Raw genomic sequence first — 25,091 nt, 5'->3', positions numbered from 1 at the left:
GTAGCCACGCCCATGCCCGCCCATGTCCCGCCTTCGCTAATCTACCGACACGCCCCCTTGAACTTTTGCCGGCGAAGCGACGGGAAAGCAGCGATGCTGTCAAAAACGCCGCTTTCCATTATACCGATTTCGCCGCTTTTCCGAAATCGCCGGCCATTTCCTGATTTATCTCAGGAAATGGCCGGCGATCACTTTCGAAAATAAGCTGGATAGGTATTTAAATGCCTTGATCATATCTTCCCTCTCCCACCTTTCTTTCAAAGTAAAGAAATCAAGATCTTTAAGTCTATACCCATATGATTTATGACGAAGACCACTGACCATTTTAGTAGCCACCCTCTGGACTGGCTCCATCCTGTTTATATCTTTTTGAAGATGCGTTTTCCAGAATTGTACACAATATTCTAAATGAGGTCTTACCAGGGTCTTATACAGTGGCATCATCACCTCCTTTTTCCTATTGGTCATTTCTCTCCCTATGCACTAAAACATCCTTCTAGCTTTCATTGTCACTTTTTCTACGTGTTTGGCCTCATCACATATGATCACACCCAAGTCTTGCTCCTTTTTCATGCACAGAAGTTCTTCTTCACTCCCTAAACTGTATCATTCCCTCAGGGTTTTGCAGCCCAAATGCATGACCTTGCATTTTTTAATATTAAATTTAAGCTGCCAAATTCCAGACCATTCCTTTAGCTTCACTAAGACCTTCCTCATGTTATCCACACCATCAGTAGTGACTATCCTATTGCAGATTCTATAAAGGAAAGTGGGTGCCTATTTTCTTTTGTATGAATACAAGCATCATAGGGTATATGTGTCTGCATGCGATTAGCCATGAGCACATACCACAGCCAAGGAGCTACTATAAATACTTGCATCTAGATTCGTGAGAAACACAAGTGTTCTATAAGTTTTGAGTTATTTAATATTTTTCTTATATATGTTTGATTATTTGTACCTAGAGATAGATATTTGCCATTATGATTTGAACAGCACATTCAATTAACACATGTGGAGGGGCATAATCGAACGTGAACGCCTATCTCCATGGGCGTCTATCTCCGAAAATGGGTACGTGAAGAGGCGGGACAGACCGTATTTTCGAAAAAATGGACATTTTTGAGCTGGGCGTTTATTTTTTTTTAGCGATAATGGAAAAAAAAACGCCCAGCTCAAAAATGTCCTAATCCGAGCCATTTGGTCATGGGAGGGGCCACGATTCGTAGTACACTCGCCCCCCTGATATGCCAGGACACCAACTGGGCACCCTAGAGGTCAGTGCGGTGGACTTCAGAAACAGCTCCCACATGCATAGCTCCCTTACCACGGCTGCTGAGCACACAACCCCCTTCCCCAAAACCCACTACCCACAAATGTACAACACTACCATAGATCTTAGGGGTGAAGGGGGCACCTACATGTGGGTATAGTGGGTTTTGGAGACCTCCCATTTACCAGCACAAGTGTTACAGGTAGGGGGGGATAGACCTGGGTCCACCTGGCTGAAGTGCACTGCGATACCCACTAAAACGGCTCCAGGGACCTGCATACAGCCTCTAGGACTTGTTGCTGCTATATAACATTGGCACACCAGTTGACACCTGAAGACTAATCTCGCTGAAAACGTCCTTTATTTGAATAAGTACCTTTACTTACAGTTAACTGCAGATCAGAGGTTGTGCCCCACTGGCAAAGAGTCTCCCTGGTACTCAGATGAGCAGTAGGTCAGAGCTGGCAGAATGCTGTACAATGCCCTCTTTCAGCCACATTCAGCCCCCCCTCTCTCTCTGGTGTCTGAGCGTTACTACTACTACTACTACTACTATTTAGCATTTCTATAGCGCTACAAGGCATATGCAGCGCTGCACAAACATAGAAGAAAGATAGTCCCTGCTCAAAGAGCTTACAATCTAATACACCTTGTGATATTGATTTTATGTATCCTGATATAAACCAGGAGGTTGACTTCAGTACACATTATGGTTCCAATTAAATGAATTTTGGAAACTATTAGATGTATATGTTTTGTATATGTTCTTTAGGTTCTTTGTATATGAGAATGAAATACATATATAGCGAATGATACATACCTGTAGCAGGTGTTCTCCGAGGACAGCAGGCTGATTGTTCTCACTACTGGGTTGACATCCACGGCAGCCCCCACCAACCAGAAGAAAACTTCGCGGGCAGTCTCGCACGCAGGGCACGCCCACCGCGCATGCGCGGCCGTCTTCCCGCCCGTGCACGACTGTTCCTGCTCAGTTGAATGACAAGCAAAGGAATGAGTAAAACGCAACTCCAAAGGGGAGGAGGGAGGGTAGGTGAGAACAATCAGCCTGCTGTCCTCGGAGAACACCTGCTACAGATATGTATCATTCGCTTTCTCCGAGGACAAGCAGGGTATCCCTAGCTCTCAGGCTCATTCAAAACACGAACCCAGGTCAATTGAACCTCGCAACGGCGAGGGCATAACAGAAATTGACCTACAAAGAACAACTAACTGAGAGTGCAGCCTGACCAGAATAAAATCGGGTCCTGGAGGGTGGAGTTGGATTCAAACCCCAAACAGATTCTGCAGCACCGACTGCCCGAACCGACTGTCGCGTCGGGTATCCTGCTGGAGGCAGTAATGTGATGTGAATGTGTGGACAGATGACCACGTCGCAGTCTTGCAAATCTCTTCAATAGTGGCTGACTTCAAGTGGGCTACTGACGCTGCCATGGCTCTGTGAGCCGTGACATGACCCTCAAGAGCCAGCCCAGCCTGGGCGTAAGTGAAGGAAATGCAATCTGCTAGCCAATTGGAGATGGTGCGTTTCCCGACAGCGACCCCTTTCCTATTGGGGTCGAAAGAAATAAAGAATTGGGTGGACTGTCTGTGGGGCTGTGTCCGCTCCAGATAGAAGGCCAACGCTCGCTTGCAGTCCAATGTGTGCAACTGACATTCAGCAGGGCGGGTATGTGGTCTGGGAAAGAATGTTGGCAAGACAATTGACTGGTTAAGATGGAACTCTGACACCACCTTTGGCAGGAACTTAGGGTGAGTGTGGAGGATTACTCTGTTGTGATGAAATTTGGTATAAGGAGCATGAGCTACCAGGGCTTGAAGCTCACTGACTCTACGAGCTGAAGTAACTGCCACCAAGAAAATGACCTTCCAGGTCAAGTACTTCAGATGGCATGAATTCAGTGGCTCAAAAGGAGGTTTCATCAGCTGGGTGAGGACGACGTTGAGATCCCATGACACCGCAGGAGGCTTGACAGGGGGCCTTGACAAAAGCAAGCCTCTCATAAATCGAACATCTAAAGGCTCTCCAGAGATGACTTTACCCTCTACACGATGATGGTAAGCACTAATCGCACTATGGTGATTCCTTACTGAGTTGGTCTTGAGGCCAGACTCTGATAAGTGCAGAAGGTATTCAAGCAGGTTCTGTGCAGGGCAAGAACGAGGTTCTAGGGCCTTGCTCTCACACCAGACGATAAACCTCCTCCACTTGAAAAAGTAACTCTTTTTAGTGGAATCCCTTCTAGAGGCAAGCAAGACTCGGGAGACACCCTCAGACAAACCCAACAAAGCAAAATCTACGCCCTCAACATCCAGGCCGTGAGAGCCAGAGACTGAAGGTTGGGGTGCAGAAGCGCTCCGTCGTTCTGCAAAATGAGAGTCGGAAAACACTCCAATCTCCACGGTTCTTCGGAGGACAACTCCAGAAGAAGAGGGAACCAGATCTGACGGGGCCAAAAAGGCGCTATCAGAATCATGGTGCCATGGTCTTGCTTGAGCTTCAGTAAGGTCTTCCCCACCAAAGGTATGGGAGGATAAGCATACAGGAGGCCGTTCCCCCAATGGAGGAGAAAGGCATCTGATGCTAGTCTGCCGTGTGCCTGTAGCCTGGAACAAAACAGAGGCAGCTTGTGGTTGGTCTGAGAGGCGAAAAGGTCCACCGAGGGAGTGCCCCACTCTCGGAAGATCTTGCGTACCACTCTGGAATGGAGTGACCACTTGTGCGGTTGCATGACTCTGCTCAGTCTGTCGGCCAGACTGTTGTTTTCGCCTGCCAGGTATGTGGCTTGGAGAAGCATGCCAAACTGGCAGGCCCAACGCCACATCCCGACGGCTTCCTGACACAGGGGGCAAGATCTGGTGCCCCCTGCTTGTTGATGTAATACATTGCAACCTGATTGTCTGTCCGAATTTGGATAATTTGGTAGGACAGCCGAACTCTGAAGGCCTTCAGTGCGTTCCAGACCGCTCGGAGCTCCAGGAGGTTGATCTGAAGATCTTGTTCCTGGAGGGACCATAGTCCCTGGGTGTGAAGCCCATCAACATGAGCTCCCCATCCCAGGCGAGATGCATCCATCATCAGCACCTTCGTGGGCTGCGGAATTTGGAATGGACGTCCCAGGGTCAAATTGGTCCGAAGTGTCCACCAGTGCAGCGAATTGCGGCAACTGAGGGACAGGCGGATTACATCATCTAGATTCCCAGTGGCTTGGCACCACTGGGAAACTAGGTTCCATTGAGCAGATCTCATGTGAAGACGAGCCATGGGAGTCACATGAACTGTAGAGGCCATATGACCCAGGAGTCTCAACATCTGCCGAGCTGTGACCTGCTGAGACGCTCTGGTCTGGGAAGCGAGGGACAGGAGGTTGTGGACCCTCACTTCAGGAAGAAAGGCCTGAGCCGTCTGTGAATTCAGCAGAGCTCCTATGAATTCCAGAGATTGGACTGGCTGGAGATGGGACTTTGAGTAATTTATCACAAACCCCAGCAGCTCCAGGAGGTGAATAGTGCACTGCATGGACCGGAGAGCCCCTGCCTCTGAGGTGTTCTTGACCAGCCAATCATCGAGATACGGGAACACGTGCACTCCCAGCTTGCGTAGATACGCCGCGACCACCACGAGGCACTTCGTGAACACCTGTGGGGCAGAGGCAAGCCCAAAGGGCAGCACACAATACTGAAAGTGCCGTGTCCCCAGACGGAATCTGAGATACTGTCTGTGAGCTGGCAGTATCGGGATGTGAGTGTAAGCGTCCTTTAAATCCAGGGAACATAGCCAATCATCTTTCTGAATCATTGGTAGAAGGGTGCCCAAGGAAAGCATCCTGAACTTCTCTTTGACCAGGTATTTGTTCAGGCCTCTCAGGTCTAGGATGGGGCGCATCCCCCCTGTTTTCTTTTCCACAAGGAAGTACCTGGAATAGAATCCCTGCCCTTCCTGCCCGGGTTGCACGGGCTCGACCGCATTGGCGCTGAGAAGGGCAGAGAGTTCCTCTGCAAGTACCTGCCTGTGAAGGGAGCTGAAGGATTGGGCTCCCGGTGGGCAATTTGGTGGAGTGGAGGCCAAATTCAGGGTGTATCCGCACTGCAGTATTTGGAGAACCCACTGGTCAGAGGTTATCAGAGACCACCTTTGGTGAAAAACTTTCAACCTCCCCCCGACCGGCAGGTCGTCCGGTATGGACACTTTGATGGCGGCTATGTTCCCGTGGATCCAGTCAAAAGCCCGTCCCCGGCTTTTGCTGTGGAGGCGCAGGGGGCTGCTTAGGCACACGCTGTTGACAGGAATGAGCGCGCTGGGACTGTCCCTGTGCCTGAGGAGGCCTTCAGGCCGGCTGGGTGTACCTACGCTTGTTGTAGGCGTAGGGCGCAGCCTGCCTGGCCCGGGAAAAACGTCCACCTGCTGAGGTGGATGCTGAAGGTGCCCGGTGGGAGAGCTTGTCGAGAGCGATTTCCCGCTGGTACAGTTGGTCCACCAACTACTCGACCTTCTAGCCAAAGATGTTATCCCCCCGGCAAGGGACATCCGCCAGTCGTTGCTGGCTGCGGTTGTCCAGGTCAGAGGCACGCAGCCAGGAGAGTCTGCGCATCACTATACCTTGGGCCGCAGCTCGAGATGCCACATCACAGGTGTCATAGATACCCCTGGACAGGAACTTTCTGCACGCCTTCAGCTGCCTGACCACCTCCTGAAAGGGCCTGGACTGCTCCAGAGGGAGCTTGTCGACCAGGTCCACCAGTTGCTTCACATTGTTCTGCATGTGATTGCTCGTGTAGAGCTGGTATGACTGGATGCGGGTCACGAGCATGGACGATTGGTAGGCCATCCTCCCAAACGAGTCCAGAGTGCGAGACTCCTGCCCCGGGTGCGCCGAGGCGGTATCCCTCAAACTCTGTGCTCTCTTGAGAACAGAGTCCACGACCGCCGAGTCATGAGGCAATTGGGGCCGCATCAACTCTGGGTCAGAGTGGATCCTGTATTGGGACTCCGCTTTCTTGGGGATGGTGGGGTTAGATAATGGCTTCAGCCAGTTCTGAAGCAGTGTCTCTTTGAGGACATTGTGCAACGGCACCGTGGAAGACTCTCTAGGTAGTGATGGATAGTCGAGGACCTCGAGCATCTCAGCCCTCGGCTCATCCACAGAGACCACGGGGAAGGGAATGCAAATAGATATGTCCCTGACGAAGGAGGCAAAGGAGAGGCTCTCAGGTGGCGAGAGCTTCCTCTCCGGTGAAGGAGTGGGGTCGGAGGAGAAATATCTGGGGTCCTCCTCCTCCCCCCATGAGGCCTCTTCCTCGTTGTCGGACATGAGCTCTTGCAGCTCAGACCTGAACCGTGCCCGTCTCGACTGCGAGGAACCACGTCCTCGATGATGGCGTCGAGCGGTGGACTCCCGCGCCAGCGGGGATGAAGCAACCTCCATCGACGGGGATTCCACCTGCGTGGCGGTCGACACCAGTGCCGCAAGCGGCGTCGGAGGCTTCGGCATCGGGCTAGAGCACATCGGCGCCTCCATCAACGGCGCCGGGGGCGCAAGCACCCCCGACACCAGCAAATGGTGCATCAGCCCTTCCAGAATCCCTGGAAGGATGGCTTGGAGGCACTCGTCAAGGCCCGCTGTCGGAAAAGGCAGGGGGGCCGGTGTGGGTGTCGGTGCCGGAAGCTGCTCGGGTCCAGGAGACGGTACCGAAGCACCGACGGACTGACTCAGCGATACCTCTTCCACCGAGGTTTAATGCTCCTCTCTCGAGGCGCCGGAGCTCGTAGTCCCGTGCGCCGTGGGCGACCGATGATGGTGCTTTTTGGTTTTCTTTCGGTGTCCATCATCGGTGCTCGGTGGCAGGGATGATGAGGAGGTGGAACCCCCCCCCCCCGGCCTCGAGGGATCGGGTCTGTCAAGGTTCGGTCCCAATGGCCCTGGTTAGAGGGAGTGGCCGGGGCCGATTGCCCGAGCAGCCGCTCACCCCCGCCATCGACGGCAGGCCAGCGGGCCAACGGTACCTGTACTCCTGGGGTCGGTGCCATCGTCGGTGCCGATTTCGTCGACATCGGTACCAGTACCGAAGATCCGGCCGTCGACACCGATGCCGTCTACGTTGACGGGCCGGCGCAAGTTCCAAAAAGACGGTCCCGAAGAACTTGCCTCGCCACCTGTGTCCACTTCCGCAAGCCGAGACACAAGGTGCACGTCTTGGTATTATGCTCCGGCCCAAGGCACTGGAGGCACCAAGCGTGGGTATCGGTTTGCGAGATCTGCCGGCCGCACCGACCACACTTCTTGAATCCGCTCGGGACCTTCGAGGACATCGACGGAAAAATCGCGTCGGCAAAGTCAAAGTCGTCGATGGTGGCGGTGAAAAGCACACCCGAAAAAGAAACGACCGCGCGGCCACAAGGCCACAACGAGTCGCCCCCGTGGCTAAAGGATGACACGGGGACAAACTTTTTCTTTCTTTCTTTTTTTTTTTTTACAGAAGAAAAAAGTACGCGAACGCGTTCGAAAGTAGAAAAAACTATCCGGTTTCCGGGGCTGACAGAGAGAGAGACGGTAACACGTTTCTCTCCAGCGCGGAATAGAAAAAAACTGAAAGGGAACGGTCGCACACGGGCGGGAAGACGGCCGCGTATGTGCGGTGGGCGTTCCCTTCGTGCGGGACCGCCTGTGAAGTTTTCTTCCGATTGGTGGGGGCTGCCGTGGATGTCAACCCAGTTGTGAGAACAAGCAGCCTGCTTGTCCTCGGAGAAATAGCAAATAAAACACAATGATCATGGTTCCTATTACATATGTATGTATATGCATGTGTATATATTATGTTTGTAAAAAATTTTTTTGTTTTTATGTTTAATATAGACCCCTGACACAGGCGCTAAGCGCCGAAACACGGACCTTGTCGGGTCCATTTAAGTATTGTTTCATCAACGTATACCATTAAAGACTTGATCCCTTTTCTTTGAAGGCCCTTGGTGCTTTTTGTTGTGTTTGTCAACTTTAGCTCAGACACAGCAATGTCACCCCACTCTACAATGTTCTAAAACCATCATAGCATAAACAAAATTCAGCCACTGAATTGTGGAAGGAGGAAGCTCCTGCCTCCACTGTACCAGAATATTCTATTTTACTAACAAGAACAGATAAAGTAAACTGTTTACATTAGCTGTCACAGAGGAGTGAATAGTGGAAAAATCATGGAACCAAAAAAATTGTGATGTAAGCAACAGAAGTAATTGCAAAATGTAATAAGTGTGAGTATTCACCAACTACCAAAAGAGATGTATAGGTGCAAAGGACCAAAACAAATGCCCCAAGTCGACCCCACCCCCTTACTCCACATTTAAGACAAACATTACTCTGGGCAATACCCATCTTAAAAGCCCTTTCAGGTGCTTTCCACGAATCCTATAGCACGTCTAAAGATCCGAGCAGAAATCAGTGTGGATTATATAACACTGCGTGCAACTTAATTGGCTTAATAAGCTAATAAGCGCTGATAACAGCACTTAACAAGCAATAATGCCAACTAACTAGCACTGATTAGAATTTAGGTGCACAACTCGTTAAGCGTATGCTGTAATGATGTGCGTAGGGCTAAAACACTACATAAGGCACTACATTTTAGGTACTGGTCTGCACCATGAACCTGACATTTACAGACCTGACCATTTTCAGACAATGCAGAGGCTTGGTACTGTGTAAAAGTCTTGAGGTGTATAAGGTGTGTTCTCTCCTCCAGGTTCCCTTGTTCATGACACTCTTTCTGCCTATTTGAGGCAATGGAGACTTTCCACCAGATTCTACTTTTCAACAGTGGGCGTTCAAGGGTCTCATCTACCTTTGCCAAGCTTTAATGGATGATGGAACTCTGTCTTCACTGGATGCCTTATGTAGAGAATTTGAGATTCCTTGAGATGTTTTTGTGTATTGGCAACTCCGACACTATGTTCACTCACTGTCCAAATCAGCCTTAACTTTGACAATAAAAAAATGCATTGGTTGTAGCACTTTGGGGTCCTTTTACTAAGGTGTGCTGAAAAATGGCTTGCGGTAGTGTAGGTGTGGGTTCTAGGTGTATGCCAATTCATTTTTCTGCGCGCCTGTAAAAAAGGCTTTTAAAAATATTTTTGCTGAAAATGGATGTGCAGCAAAATCAAAATTGCTGCGCATCCATTTTGGGTCTGTGACCTTACCTCCAGCCAATAACCTAGCGGTATAGTCTTACACGGTAATCGGGCTGTAATGACCTACGAGATGTAATGACCTACATCTAATACGCATGTCAAATGTTAGTTGATGTGCATCCGATAAGCACATCCGAAAATAAAAATTATTTTTCAGCTGCACGTATTGGACATGTGCCAAAAATGAAATGCAAGAGCCACACAGTAGCCAGGTAGTAACTCCATTCTGGCGCATGTTGGTCATGTGTATATGCTTACATGGCTTAGCAAAATGGCCACTTTGTTTGGATTCGCAACTACCTGTGCTTCTATGGTTTCGCCATGCTTTTCTGAAGAAACACATCCCTGCTTTTGACTACAGTCCCTTGACACTTAAATGGTCCCACGATTTGGGCATCACATTAACTGGATCTCAGCTGAAGAAGTGCTTGCAGACTAGTAAACTGTGGATTCAAAGCATGACACTGTGGGAACTGCATTACAAAATACTTATGAGATTGCACATAGTGCACTGATGGGCTTACAAGGCAGATATGGCTATACATTATTGCTGTCCCAAATGTTCTATCCTGATGTCTCGCTGGGACACATGTTTTGGGCCTGTTCTAAGGTACATCAGTTTTAGTACCATCTCCTGGCCCAGATTACCCACATGTGGAAACATCCTTGTGTATTGTGACCCACTCTCCTTATGCATCTCCAGCTCCTAAAGGATATAAAGGGTTCCTTCAATGTGCTATCTTAATTGTCAAAAAGACTGTACTGTTTTACTGGATCTCTGCAGAAGCTCCCAACAATGCCCATCGGATAAGTTATATGATTCAATTATGTTTCATGGAATGTCAATTTTTTGATAGCCTGTACTGTAAACCTAGGAAGGCTTTTTGCACTATTTGGGAACATTTTTGGACTTTCTTTCCCCGTGTAGCTCGCAGTAGTTTATTGAATCTTTAATGGGTTTAGGGTTCTATTCTGGAGTCATGGTGTACTGCTTGGTCACATTGGGTGGGTGGGTGGGGTTGTTTCTTTGTACTAAAAGTTTGGTCAGCTCTTGCACTTCTTTTGTTCATTGTTGTTATTGCAGTTTTATGGGTGTTTAATGGTATTTGTAATTAGTACTGACCAATTCTTATTGACCAATAGATATATTTAAACATAACATGCACCATAACTACGCCATACCACCATAACTACGCCATGCACCATAACTACGCCAACCATATCCTCTGGGGAGCTGACTCTGAATGTTCCAATTTGGCTGTTTGATTTCCAAGGTCCTTCAAAGACTGAGTAAGAGACATCATTTGTTCTACATTTTATCAAATTTTGAGTCCAAATCCTGAATTACCACTTCAGTAATTTGCTTGATAGATGCAGTGTTAAATGGCATATTATCATCCCTGCTTCCACCATCTTGGTGCTCTCAGTTCCCGTGCCACACTGCTTATATTTCCTCCCCAATTTCTTTTCATCCCCCCACCTGATTAAAAAATATATTTGTCCACAGAAAGATCATAATTGCATTGCAACTGTATTGATATGTCCTATCAAAATTGGCATTCCTTTCATAATGTTTTTACTATATTTTAATGTTAAATTTTAGAATTTTCCTGTAAACCGCCTCGACTCATGCATGAAAGAGGCAGTATATCAAATTAATAAACAATAAACAATTGCTTGCAATTGCATTACACACACACACACACAAAAAGAATGCAAAGAGTTGTCCCCCCCCCCCCCCCCCCCGTGACTACCTTACAATCTCTTGGGTTCTAGTAGTGTAGTCAGGGCAGGAGTGATCCCCAGTCCCTCTTGCCCATGCTGGTTTTGCTGTCAAAATGACTACCGTGACCTCTTGTGGCAGTGTCGGAAGATTGCCACTAGAGGTCATGGCAGCCATTTTGACAGCAAAACCAGAATGGGCAGGAATGACCGGGAATCACAACTGCCCAAACTATATCCTTAGTCCGCTACCAGGCTTATTTTCGAAAGAGAAGGGCACCCATCTTTCGACATAAATCAGGAGATGAACGTCCTTCTCACAGGATCGCCCAAATCGGCATAATCGAAAGCCGATTTTGGGCATCCTCAACTGGTTTCCATCGCGGGGGCAACCAAAGTTCACGGGGGCGTGTCAGTAGCATAGCGAAGGCGGGACTTGGGCGTGCTTAACTCATGGGCATCCTTGACCAATAATGGAAAAAAGAAGGGCGTCCGCACTAGGCCGACTTTACTTGGACCATTTTTCTTGCGCCTAAGCCTCAAAGAGGTGCCCGAACTGACCAGATGACCACCGGAGGGAATTATATCATAGTGATAGGGTAGATAGGATTGGAGGAGGGGTAGCACTGTATATTAATGAGAACCTTGACTCAGGCTGTAAATATTCAAGGATACAAAACCCCTATCAGAATCTTTGTGGATCGAAATTCCACGTGAAAAGGGGAAAAAATAGCGATAGGAGTGTACTATTGTCTGCCTGGCCAGGATGAGCGGACGGATGCAGCAATGTCAAAGGAAATTAGGGAAGCGAATAAAATGGGCAATGTAATAATAATGGGTGATTTCAATTATCCGGATATAGACTGGGTTAATGTTGTTGGAATGTAATTGTATTTTTACATGCATTGCCTGTCACCTATTATTTCTATGTGATTACTCTGTGACCTCTGATGTGAATTACTTAGAGAGGTCACACAGCTATGCAACTTCCTGTGGGGGATAGACACAGCACATGCAGCACATGGAGCACATGGAGCTCATGATCTCTCCTAACCTGAGAGGATCTATGGTGGTGTGAGCATCCATTACCATCTAAGCACATGGAAGGAGCTGATAATACAAATGTATAGTAATATGTATATATAAGCCTGTCTGATTATAATCTAACTGCAAACTGTGAGTAAACAGATGTTTTGTTACTTCAACTTTAAAGTGACTCAGCAGTGAATTATTCAGGGGTGAATGAGAGAGAGATGAAGAAAGAAATTAACATTTCTAAAGCTGAAGCTGTGTGTACTAAAAATCTGCTAATTATTTACTACAAATAATCCAACAAAAGGGTTATGGGCCCAGGGCCAGGAATTGAAAAAGAAGAGAAATATTACCAGGCAGAAAAAAAGGCCACATTTTTCTCTTAAGTTTTAAAGGAAAGATTCAGTCTGTCTCTCTCTCCCCCCACACAGCAGACAGAAGGCTAAGAAAATGGCTGAGGGAGGAAATTCACCATTTTTCTATTCTCTCAAGGTGCCAAAATTAACTGAGTTTAATTATCAGCAGTGGGAACTAAGATTCATATGTCTCCTTCGAGCAAAAAGATTAAATATATGCTTAGACCAAGACAGAACAGCTGAAAATATGGCTGAATGGGACAATGCAAACTATTATGTGAAGTGCATGCTTTTGGAAGCTCTCTCAGAGAAACAAGCCATATTAGTGGAGGGAAAAGATACACCAAAGGACATTTTATATAAACTGAGAACTATGTATGCAACTACATATGCAAAGCAGCAACCAATTTGGCTAGCAGAGTTGAATGAAACCAAATTAAGGGATAAAAGTAAATGTAATGATCACATTGAGCCTGCACGAGTGGGAAAATGTGGGATATAAGCAACAAATAAATAAAATAAATAAATAAATTATGCATCTTATGTCTTCATTTCAAAAATTAGAACTTTCTGGAATTCCCATGTGTGATGCATTGAAAAGAGCATTTCTTTTTACCTCACTATCAAAGAAGTTTGATGTTTTTAGGTCTGTAAATGAGGCCATTGAAGGGCAATCTTTTGAACAGGCAACATCAAAACTAAGGCAGGAATGCATAATAAATGATTCTGAGGAGATGTGTTCTCAAAGCAAGTCAGAGAGAAATGAAACAAATTTCTTGGCAAAGAACAGAGGAAGGCGGAGCTATGGGAAAACTCCACCCAAGGGCAAGCTGATTTGCTACTCATGTGGAAAGGAGGGACATGTATCTAAATGGTGTAAGGAAACACAAAACACTCCCTCTAGCTCACCTAAGCCAATGGAACTAAAGAATTTTCAAACCAGGAAATGTATGAAGGACAAAGATAAACACAAGGGCTTTCTAATGGCAGAAAAATCTTTGACTATGGTAAATAATAATTCAAATGAAAGTACTTGGATTTTGGATTCGGGGAGCACATGCCATTTAACCAATTGTAAAGATTTCTTTCAGGAAATGTGTCCAGAGGAAGGTATTCTTAAAACTGCAAACGCAGGGACTGCTAAGATCCAAGCAAAAGGTATTGGATTCTTAAAATGCAAAGTGTCTAATGAAGTTAAAGAAATTCCTGTAAGTGATGTCTTGTATATTCCCCAAGCAGTTTGTAATATGCTTAGTGTATCTACATTAGATAAGAAGGGATTTGTGATTCATTTTGAAAACAGTAAGTGCACAATCTCTAAAAATGATGAAGTGTATGCTGAAGCTTTTATGCATAATGATGTTTATAAGCTGAACATTTCAGGTGAAGCCTCACATATGGCGCAAGTAAGGAAGAATGATGGTAAATGTAGTCTGGAAATCTGGCACCGCCGCCTGGGACATCGTGATTCTAAGGTGATCCAGGATCTTTACAGTAAGCAACTGGCCACCGGCATTCAGATAAGTGCAGATGCTGGTAAAATGGAGAAATGCATAGACTGTGTTACTCAAAAAGGTGTGAGACCCTCATTTCCTGCATACACAGGAAATAGGAGTAATAAAGAGCTGGACTTAATACACAGTGACTTATGTGGACCGTTTAATATCCCATCATTGGGAAATAACAGATTTGTGCTAATATTCTTGGATGATTTCTCTAGATATTGTGTGGCCTATTTGCTGAAAGAGAAAAGTCAAGTCACAGACATGCTGAAGAAATACGTAGCCATGGTGAGCAACAAATTTGAAAGAAAACCAAAGGTTCTTCAGACCGACAATGGTGGTGAGTTCACTTCACAAAGCATGCGCACATTTCTAGAACAAGAAGGCATTCAGCATATCACAACAGTAGCTTATACACCAGAGCAAAATTCTGTTGCAGAGAGAAAATTTAGGTCACTTGTGGAAATGACCAGATGTATGCTGTCAGATAGCAATCTCCCTAAAAGACTATGGGGGGAAGCAATTCTCACAGCAGTGTACCTACAAAACAGAATGCCAACTAAAGGCGCTGAGCGCACACCACATGAGACATGGCATGGTAGGAAGCCAAACCTGTCACACATAAGAACATTTGGAAGTACAGCATATGCTCATGTACCAAAGCAAAGAAGGCATAAGCTGGATTCCACAACAGAAAGGGGCATTTTAGTTGGCTATGCTCCAGGACACAAAGGATATAGAATTTTGAATCTGAAAACTGGAATTGTTGGCATAAGACATGTTACATATTTTGATGAAAACAAAAGGGTTGATAAGGGCTGGATTATCCCAGATGAGCCTTATCATCCAGAATATGAAACTAGAACAATAATAGACATGCCAGTGTATATAAATGCCATACCAAGGCAGATGTCTGAAAGCAACTCACCTGTATCTAACGAGGAACAGGCAGAGGAAACAGACACAGAAAGGATCATTGAAGAAGACAGTACAGTTGGAGAAGGGGAATCAATTGGAGAAGAACTCTCAGATTTAGAGGATGCGGAAAGGTCAGACCAACCTGTTGTCAGACGCTCATCCAGGGAAAACAAAGGTGTTCCACCCCCAAGACTGTCTTACCTAACAAAGTCAGCAGAAGCTCAAGAGCCCTTAACATGGGATGAGATTGAGAAAATGCCAGCAGAAGAAGCTGCTGAATGGCATAAAGCTGCACAAGAAGAAATTGATGCATTGGATAAAAATAATACTTGGATTCTTACAAAATTACCTCCTGGCAAGAAAGCTATAGGATGCAAATGGGTATTCAAGTTAAAAAGGAATGCACAAGGAAAAGTGGAAAGGTATAAAGCCAGATTAGTGGCAAAGGGATATCTTCAAAAATATGGAGAAGATTTTGATGAAGTGTTTGCACCTGTAGTGAAACACACGACAATTAGAACACTTCTGAGCATTGCAGTCTCAAAAGGCATGCAAGTCAACCACATTGATGTGAAAACAGCATTTCTTCATGGAGATATAACTGAAGACTTGTACATGGAACAACCAACAGGTTTCATAAATACAAAACAAAGACAGCTAGTGTGTAAATTAAACAAAGGTCTTTGTGGATTAAAGCAAAGTGCAAAATGTTGGAATGAAAAATTGCATGAAATATTGACAAATTTAGGATTTAAGCAAGGTGAAGCAGATAAATGCTTGTACACTAGGTGCACAAATGGACAATATGCATACATTTTAGCTTTTGTTGATGATCTGCTCATTGCAAGCAAAAGTGAGCAAGAGTACAAGGACATTGTAAAATGTTTAAACCACAATGTTGAGATAAAAGAACTTGGTAATGTGTCATACTATCTTGGTATAGAAATTGAGAAACAAAATGATGGTTCTTATCTTCTAAGCCAGAAGCAGAAAATAAATGAGCTTATTGAAAGTTTAGGTATGCAAGATGCCCAAGTTGTAAGCACTCCCATGATCACTGATTTTCTGAAGGATGAAACAGTAAGAGAACCTTTACCAGATAACATCCAATATAGATCAGCCATAGGTAAGCTTTTATATCTAGCTACCACATACAGGGCTGATATAGCAAATGCAGTAGGAATTTTGAGCAGAAGGGTCAGCTCACCTACCAAATCAGATTGGACTGCAGTTAAAAGGATGGTAAGGTATTTAAAGGGTACCATTGATTGTAAATTAAAGATTTCAGCCAATAGTAATCCAAAACTAATATGTTACTGTGATTCAGATTGGGCAGGGGATCATTCTGATTATAAATCCACAAGTGGATATGTGTTTATGTATGGAAATGTACAAATTTCATGGGCCAGTCATAAACAAAGTATTGTGAGTTTGTCTTCTACAGAAGCTGAATATGTGGCCGTATCGGAAGCGTGCAGAGAACTGATGTGGATTGAAAAACTTTTGCTGGATTTCGGAATAGCTGAAAAGAGACCAATCCAGATAATGGAAGATAATCAGAGCTGCATCCGACTGTCACAGAATGACAAGGTTCAGTCACGTACCAAGCACATCGCAACGAAATACCACAACGTGCGAGAGTTGGCGAAAGAAGGGGTCATCAGTCTACACTATTGTCACACCAGTGAGATGACAGCTGACATCATGACCAAACCGTTACCCAGAGAACGTTTTGTGAATCTGCGTATAAAGCTTGGACTTTGTATGAATAAATAATTGCATGACAGTTATGCATGAGAAGGGGTTTGTTGGAATGTAATTGTATTTTTACATGCATTGCCTGTCACCTATTATTTCTATGTGATTACTCTGTGACCTCTGATGTGAATTACTTAGAGAGGTCACACAGCTATGCAACTTCCTGTGGGGGATAGACACAGCACATGCAGCACATGGAGCACATGGAGCTCATGATCTCTCCTAACCTGAGAGGATCTATGGTGGTGTGAGCATCCATTACCATCTAAGCACATGGAAGGAGCTGATAATACAAATGTATAGTAATATGTATATATAAGCCTGTCTGATTATAATCTAACTGCAAACTGTGAGTAAACAGATGTTTTGTTACTTCAACTTTAAAGTGACTCAGCAGTGAATTATTCAGGGGTGAATGAGAGAGAGATGAAGAAAGAAATTAACATTTCTAAAGCTGAAGCTGTGTGTACTAAAAATCTGCTAATTATTTACTACAAATAATCCAACAAATGTAACATCGGTACACGTCAGGGAGATAATATTTCTTGATGAAATCAAAGATAGCTTCATGGAACAGCTGGTTCAGGAGCCGATAAGAGAAAGAAATATAGTAGACTTAGAGGGGCATAATCGAACGCGAACACCTATCTGCATGGGCGTCTATGTCCAAAAATGGGTACGTGAAGAGGCGAGACAGACCATATTTTTGAAAAAATGGCCACTACCTCATGGACTACCGGAAACAAAACAGGGCACACTCTGACCCAGTAAGCAGGGGGAAAAGCACCATGGGAGTAGAGCCTACCAACTACCAACTGCCACAACTTAGTGAAATCACGGAGCACAATACCCTACACCCACCACAATGCATTGCTGATGTGACTCTGCAGTGCGCATAACAGAAAAGGTGTCACACTCACCCGAGAGCCACATCAGAACCAGGGAAAGGCTGTCACTGCATAGAACACATTCTGCTGTCATAGAGGTGGGTACGGCATTTGAGGCTGGCATAGAGGCTGGAAAAAAAAGTTTGTAAAGTGGGGTTTTTTTTGGTGGGAGGGGGTTAGTGACCACTGGGGGAGTCCGGGGAGGTCATCCCCGATTCCCTCCAGTGGTCATCTGGTCAGTTGGGGCACTTTTATGGGACCTGTTCGTGAAAAAAAAGGGTCCAAAAAAGTGACCCAAAATCGCGGTAAAACGCCTTTTTTTCGATTATCAGCTAAAGACGCCCATCTCTCCTCGGCCGATAACCATGCCCCAGTTCCGCCTTTACCACGCCTCCAACATGCCCCCATCAACTTTACCCGTTTCCGCGACGGATTGCAGTTGGAAACGCCCAAAATTGGCTGTCGATTATACCAATTTGGGCGCCCATGGGAGAAAGACGCCCATCTCCCGATTTGGGTCGCAATATAGGCGTTTTTCTCTTTCGATTATAAGCTGGTTAGTTCTTAGTGGAGCTCATGATCTGGTGTGGGGGGTAACAGTGCGAGGGCCGCTTGATAACAGTGATCACAATATGATCAGTTTTGAAATTGGCATTGAAGGAAGTGAACTTAGGAAATCAAATACACTAGCGTTTAACTTTAGAAAAGGTGACTACGATAAAATGATAAAAACGGTGAAAGAAAGACTAAAGGGAGCAGCTCGCAGGGTAAAAAACTTGCATCAGGCGTGGATGCTGTTGAAAAACACCATCCTAGAGATACAGGACAAATATATTCGGCGTATTAGAAAAAGAGGAAAAAAGACCAAACGTCAGCCGGCGTGGCTAAGCAGTAAGGTAAAGGAAGCCATTAAAGCCAAAAAACAATCCTTCAGAAAATGGAGAAGCGACTGAAAATAATAAGATAAAACATAAGGAATGCCGAGCGAAATGCAAAGAGGAGATAAGGAGGGCGAAAAGGGACTTTGAAAAAAAGTTATCGTTAGAAGCGAAAATACATAGTAAAATTTTTTTTAGATACATTAAAAGCAGGAAGCTGGCTAAAGAATTAGTTGGGCTGCTGGATGAAAGTGGTGTTAAAGGGGCGATCAGGGAAGACAAAGCCGTAGCGGAGAAATTAAATTAATTCTTTGCTTCGGTCTTCACCAAGGAGGATTTGGGAGGGATCCCAGTGCCGGGAAGGGTATTTGAAGCGGGTGAGTCAGAGAAACTAAACGAATTCACTGTGAACTTGGAGGATGTAATGGGTCAGTTCTGCAAACTGAAGAGTAGTAAATCACCAGGACTGGATGGTATTCATCCCAGAATATTAATAGAACTGAAAAATGAACTTGTAGAGCTACTGTTAGTAATATGAAATCTATCCCTAAAATCAGGTGTGGTACTGGAAGACTGGAGGGTAGCCAATGTTACGCCGATTTTTAAAAAGGGTTCCAGAGAGTCCAAGACGGCCACCGACTGAGACAGACGAGTTTTAGAGCTCCTCCAGATTTTACTGCTATTCTCTAATTACCTTGTAATGCCGAAGAGAAGGGGCAGAGCTGCTGCTACTGCAGCCCAGCTGCAAAGATCTTTGATATCTTCTGGCTTGATTGAATCTTATCTGCAACGAGCTCAGGTTTCGACAGCAGCGTGGGTGAGCAGTTCGCTGGAACAGCCCAGGATAGGAGACCAGGAGCTGAACCCTGAACTGGAAGTTTCTTTGAGCCCCGATGCAAGGGCCCCTCCTCCCCAGCCTGTGAGAAGTAGTTCTCCCATGGCGGCCTCCTTAGCCCTGAATACCGAAGTGTTACAGGGTGGAACTGGACGGGAGGCAGTGTTAGCCTTAACAGAGAACGTGGGAGATTTGTCAGCTTCTTCCCTGTCATCTCATACTGCCGGAAAAACACAGGAGGAGTTGTGAGGGACATTGGAAGGTGAGAAACATGTTCCACAGGAAGAAAGTGAGAGTATTGCATCTGCTAAACTTTTTCAAAAAACAGATGAAGTGACACTGGACAATCTATGGCAGTTGATTGCAGAAATGGGGAAGTTTTTGTGCCCCCAGATGAGGAAAATAAGAAATGAAGTTGTGCTATTAGATGGAAAGGTAACAGAAATTGAGAATGAGGTGAAAATAGTAAAAGCAGATTTGGCTAAACAGGAAAAGGACGTTTTAGAGTTGAAATCACAGCAAACAACAATGCTTAAAGACTTGGTTAATTTAAGGAGAAAATCAGAAATGCTGGAAAATACTTCAAAATCTAATAATCTGCATTTTATAAACTTTCCGCGACAACCACTTATCTCCCCTCAGGAGATGTTAAAAAATTACCTCAGAGAAATTCTAGAGATAGAAGATAAAGAAATGCCACCCTTTTCACAGGTTTTTTATATACCTGTGAAGAGTTTGGATCCTTTACAAAGGAATAATATTCAGAATGGGCAACCATTGGATGTTTCTGCCTTTCTTGAAATGTGGGATTCAGAACAGATAACACCAACTACTATGTTGGCCACAGTAGTGTTACCTTCGGACAAGATCTGGATTTTAAAGACGTTTTTTCAGAATAAAAAAAAAACCTTTCGTGGTTTGCAAACTCGTGTTTTTCCAGATCTAGCGAGGGAAACACAAAGGCGATGACAAAAGTTTTTACAGATGAGACAGGAGGCACTTCAACTTGGCGCAACTTTTTACCTTAAATATCCTTGTAAATGTTTAATTTCCTATCAAGCAGTGAAATATGTTTATTTTGATCCTGACCAATTGTCATCTTTTTTAACAGCTAAGAGAACTCCTAGTTAAGTAAAGTCGAATAGAAACTCGTCTGTATCTCAAAATTTGATTTATAAAGTTTACTAGCCATTAAGCCCGTAAAAACGGGCGAGTATTGCAGCCCTCCTCTCTCCCCTGGTCTCATCCCATCCACCGATCCTCCCCCCCCCCATATCCAGAGACCCTCCTCTTTCCCTTGGCCTCCCCCCATGTCCAGCAACCCTCCTCTCTGCCCTGCTTTCACCCCATGTCCAGCAACCATGCCCTCTCCCCCTGCCCTCCCCATGCTCTTTGGCGCCACTGCCTCCCCCCTCCATGCCGGGCCCCCTGCACTGACCTGACGGCGCCTGTCACCTCCGTGTGGAAGCGCTGCAGGCAGCAGCAGATCGCTCTGCCCAATACGGAGGAGGGCAGGAGCAGCAGCGGGGATGGGGGGGAGGGTGGAGGTTGGGTTGCGTGATGTTCGTTTCCAAGCAGCAGTGGCGGCGTCCGACAGTCCGACTCCGTTTCCCTCTCTGTTCCGCCCTCTGACGTCATGACGTCTTGACGTGAGGGTGGGACAGAGAGGGAAGTCTGTACTGCGCATTTGCAGGTGAGTTGGTCACTTGCCGTTTATATGTTTGATTACCTGGTTTCTCCTACATAGGAATCCTGGACTCCTGTTGTGGACTTTAAATAAAGCTATAATATTTAATTTGTGTTATGAATAATACCTTTAGATTTAATTGTAATAGTGGATTTATCTTTACAAGTTTATACTTGTTTATTATGTATAAAAAACAATAAATAAATAAATAATAATTAAAAAAAATGGGTTCCAGAGGAGATCCAGGAAATTATAGACCGGTGAGTCTGACGTTGGTGCCGGGCAAAATGGTAGAGGCTATTATTAAGAATAAAATTACAGAGCACATACAAGAACATGGGCTGATGAGACAAAGTCAGCACGGATTTAGTGAAGGGAAGTCTTGCCTCACCAATCTACTGCATTTTTTTGAGGGGGTGAACAAAGATGTGGACAATGGGGAGCCGGTGGATATTGTGTATCTGGATTTTCAAAAGGCGATTGACAAAGTGCCTCATGAAAGACTCCAGAGGAAACTGGAGAGTCATGGGATCGGAGGTAGGGTATTACTGTGGATTTAGAACTGGTAGAAAGATAGGAAGCAGAGAGTAGGACTGAATGGTCATTATTCTCAATGGAGAAGGGTAGTTAGTGGGGTCCCGCAGGGGTCTGTGCTGGGACCACTGGTTTTTAACATTTTTATAAATGACCTAGAGATGGGAGTAACTAGTGAGGTAATTAAATTCGCAGATGACACAAAACTATTCATGATTGTCAAGTCGCAGGAGGAGTGTGAAAGATTACAGGAGGACCTCGCGAGACTGGGAGACTGGGCGTGCAAGTGGCAGATGAAGTTCAATGTTGACAAGTGCAAAGTGATGCATGTGGGTAAAAGGAACCCGAATTACAGCTATGTCATGCAAGGTTCTGCGTTAGGACTCACAGACCTAGAAAGGGATCTGGGAGTCATCATTGATAAGACGCTAAAAACTTCTGCTCAGTGTGCAGTGGCGGCTAAGAAAGCGCACAGAATGTTGAGTATTATTAGGAAAGGGATGGAAAACAAACACGAGGATGTTATAATGACGTTGTATCGCACCATGGTGCGACCGTACCTAGAATATTGTGTCCAATTCTGGTCGCCGCATCACAAAAAAGATATAAAGCAATTAGAGAAAGTGCAGAGAAGGGCGACAAAAATGATAAAGGGAATGGAACGACTTCCCTATGAGGAAAGGCTGAGTAGGTTAGGGCTCTTCAGCTTGGAGAAAAGGCGGCTGAGGGGGTGATATGATAGAAGTCTACAAGACAATGAGCGGAATAGAGCGGACAGATGTGAAGCGTTTGTTTACACTTTCAAACAACAAGAAAACCAGGGGACACAAGAACATGGTAGATTTAAAACAAATAGGAGAAAGGTTTTGTTTACTCAGCGTATAGTTAGACTCTGGAACTCCGGAAAATGAAGTGACAGCAGCTGGCCTCACAGAATTTAAAGGGGGTTTGGACAGATTCCTGAGAGAAAAGTCCATTGAACATTATTAAGAATTAATTTCTTTTGGGGGGGGGGGGTTGCCGTGTTCTTGAAGCCTGGATTGGCCACTGTCGGTGACAGGATGCTGGGCTTGATGGACCTTTGGTCTTTTCCCAGCGTGGCGGTGCTTATGTGCTTACTAGTAAAAAAAGGCCCGTTTCTGGCACAAATGAAACGGGCGCTAGCAAGGTTTTCCTTGTAGTGTGTATGTTTGAGAGAGTATGTGTGAGATTGGCTGTGTGTGAGACAGTGAGAGTGAATGTGTGAGTGTGTGTGTATGAGAGAGAGTGAGAGTGCTGGGTGCGAGTGTGTCTCCTGTGGCCCCCCTGCATCCACCGTGCGATTCTCCTCTCTCCCCTGCTCCCCCTCCAGCCACCCAGCGATTATACTTTTTCCCTTGCCCCCCTGCAGCCACCCACTGATGGCGTTCTCTCCCTTGCCCCCCCTGCAGCCAACCTGTGAGTCTCCTCTGTCCCTTGCCCCCCTGCAGCCATGCAGCAAGTTTGCTGTGTCCCCTGCGCCCCCCTACAGGCACCCAGTGAGTGTTCTATGCCCCCCTGCAGCCACGCAACGAGTTTCCTGTGTCCCCTGCGCCACCTCCAGGCACCCAGTGAGTGTTCTATATTCCCTGCCCCCCCTCCAGCCACCCTGAATTTGTTGTCTGTCTCGTGGGTCATCTCCAGCCACCCAGTGATTATGCTATCTCCCCTGCAGTCCCTGTAGCCACCCTGCTATTGTCCTGTGTCCCCTGGCCCCCCTGCAGCCACGCAGCAATTGTCCTGTGTCCCCTGCCCCCCCCTCCAGGCACCCAGCGATTGTGCTGTGTCCCCTGCCCCCCCCCCCCCCCGTGCAGCCAGGCAGTGATTTTCCTGTGTCCCCTGTCCCCCTGCAGCCACCCTGCAATTTAGGTGTGTCTCCTGCCCCCCCCCCCCCCCGTGCAGCCAGCCAGCCAGCCAGCGATTATATTGTGTCGCTGCCCCCCTGCAGCCTCCCTGTGAGTGTCCTCTCACCTTGGCCCTTTTGGCACGCCCCCCAGCGTCTGTGACCGTTCCCTTCCCCCCTTCCACCCCCACCGATGTCGTCGCTGCCGGCGCTCCCCCCTCTCCGAAGGCCCCCCACCCCACTGACCTGCCGAAACAGAAGATTTTAGCGTCATGTCAATGCCCCTGCAGTAGGAACCGATAGAGTCACGTGTGCACCGCCCTCGACGTCATCGTGTTTTGACGCGAGGGCGGAGCAGAGCTACAGTGCAGTAGAACATTGGAGGTGAGAATGTGCTCCGCCCTCAATGTCATAACGTTTGACGAGAGGGTGGGGCCCAGAGACTGTGATTTTGTGTGGCTTCAGAGCTTTGAACTTACGAACCTGGCTTCAGTGACGTCAGTGCAAATAGAACGTTGAGGGTGAGTTTTATATATATAGATGTGCTTATGGGGATGACCTCCCCTTACTCCCCTAGTGGTCACTAACCCCCTCCCACCCTCAAAAAGAAACTTTAAAAATATTTTTTGCCAGCCTCTACGTCAGCCTCAAATGTCATTTCCAGCTCCCTGACAGCAGTATGCAGGTCCCCGGAGCAGTTTTAGTGGGTGCAGTGCACTTCAGGCAGGTGGACCCAGGCCCATCTCCCCCTACCTGTTACACTTGTGGTGGTAAATGTGAGCCCTTCAAAACCCACCACAAACCCACTGTACCCACATGCAGGTGCCCCCCTTTACCCCTTAGGGCTAAGGTAGTGTTGTACAGTTGTGGGTAGTGGGTTTTGGGGTTTTTTTTTTTGGGGGGGGTGGCTCAGCATCCAAGGTAAGGGAGCTATGCACCTGGGAACAATTTATGAAGTCCACTGCAGTGCCCCCTAGGGTGCCCGGTTGGTGTCCTGGAATAAGAGGGGGACCAGTGCACTATGAATGCTGGCTCCTCCCATGACCAAATGGCTTGGATTTGGTCATTTCTGAGTTGGGCATCCTCGGTTTCCATTATCGTTGAAAACCGGGGACGCCCATCTCTAAGGTTGACGATCATGTCTAAGGTCGACCTAAATGTTGAGATTTGGGCATCCCTGACCGTAATATCAAAACGAAAGATGGACGCCCATCTTGTTTCGATAATAAGGGTTTCCCCGCCCCTTCGCAAGGACGTCCTGCGAGGACGCCCTCAGGAAAACTTGGGCTCCCCGTTCAATTATGGCCCTCCACGGATTGTAAGTTAGGGCCGAGAGGGGCACCTACAGATGGGCAGGGAGGAAATGCAACTCCTGTTTGGAGTGGAGGGGCTGGGAGGGAGATAAATAGGACAAGGCACACATTTTTGGCTTCCACTTTCCAGTTTCGGACAAAACCGAAACCACGGTGGAAGCCTTTTGGTTGAAACAGGGCAGAAACAGGATTTTAGGCCAGTTTCGGTACCATAACCGAAACTGAAGTTTGACCGGCCTCTACTTAAAAGTTGTACATGGATTACAGAGTTAAAAGAATGAACTGGATATACAGAAATTCTAGCAACTACAAATTATAAACATAAAAACCGAAGCAAA

This window comes from Microcaecilia unicolor, chromosome 7 (assembly GCF_901765095.1).
Source record: "Microcaecilia unicolor chromosome 7, aMicUni1.1, whole genome shotgun sequence".
Lineage (NCBI taxonomy): Eukaryota > Metazoa > Chordata > Amphibia > Gymnophiona > Siphonopidae > Microcaecilia > Microcaecilia unicolor.
Note: the sequence above shows the minus strand (reverse complement) of the source record.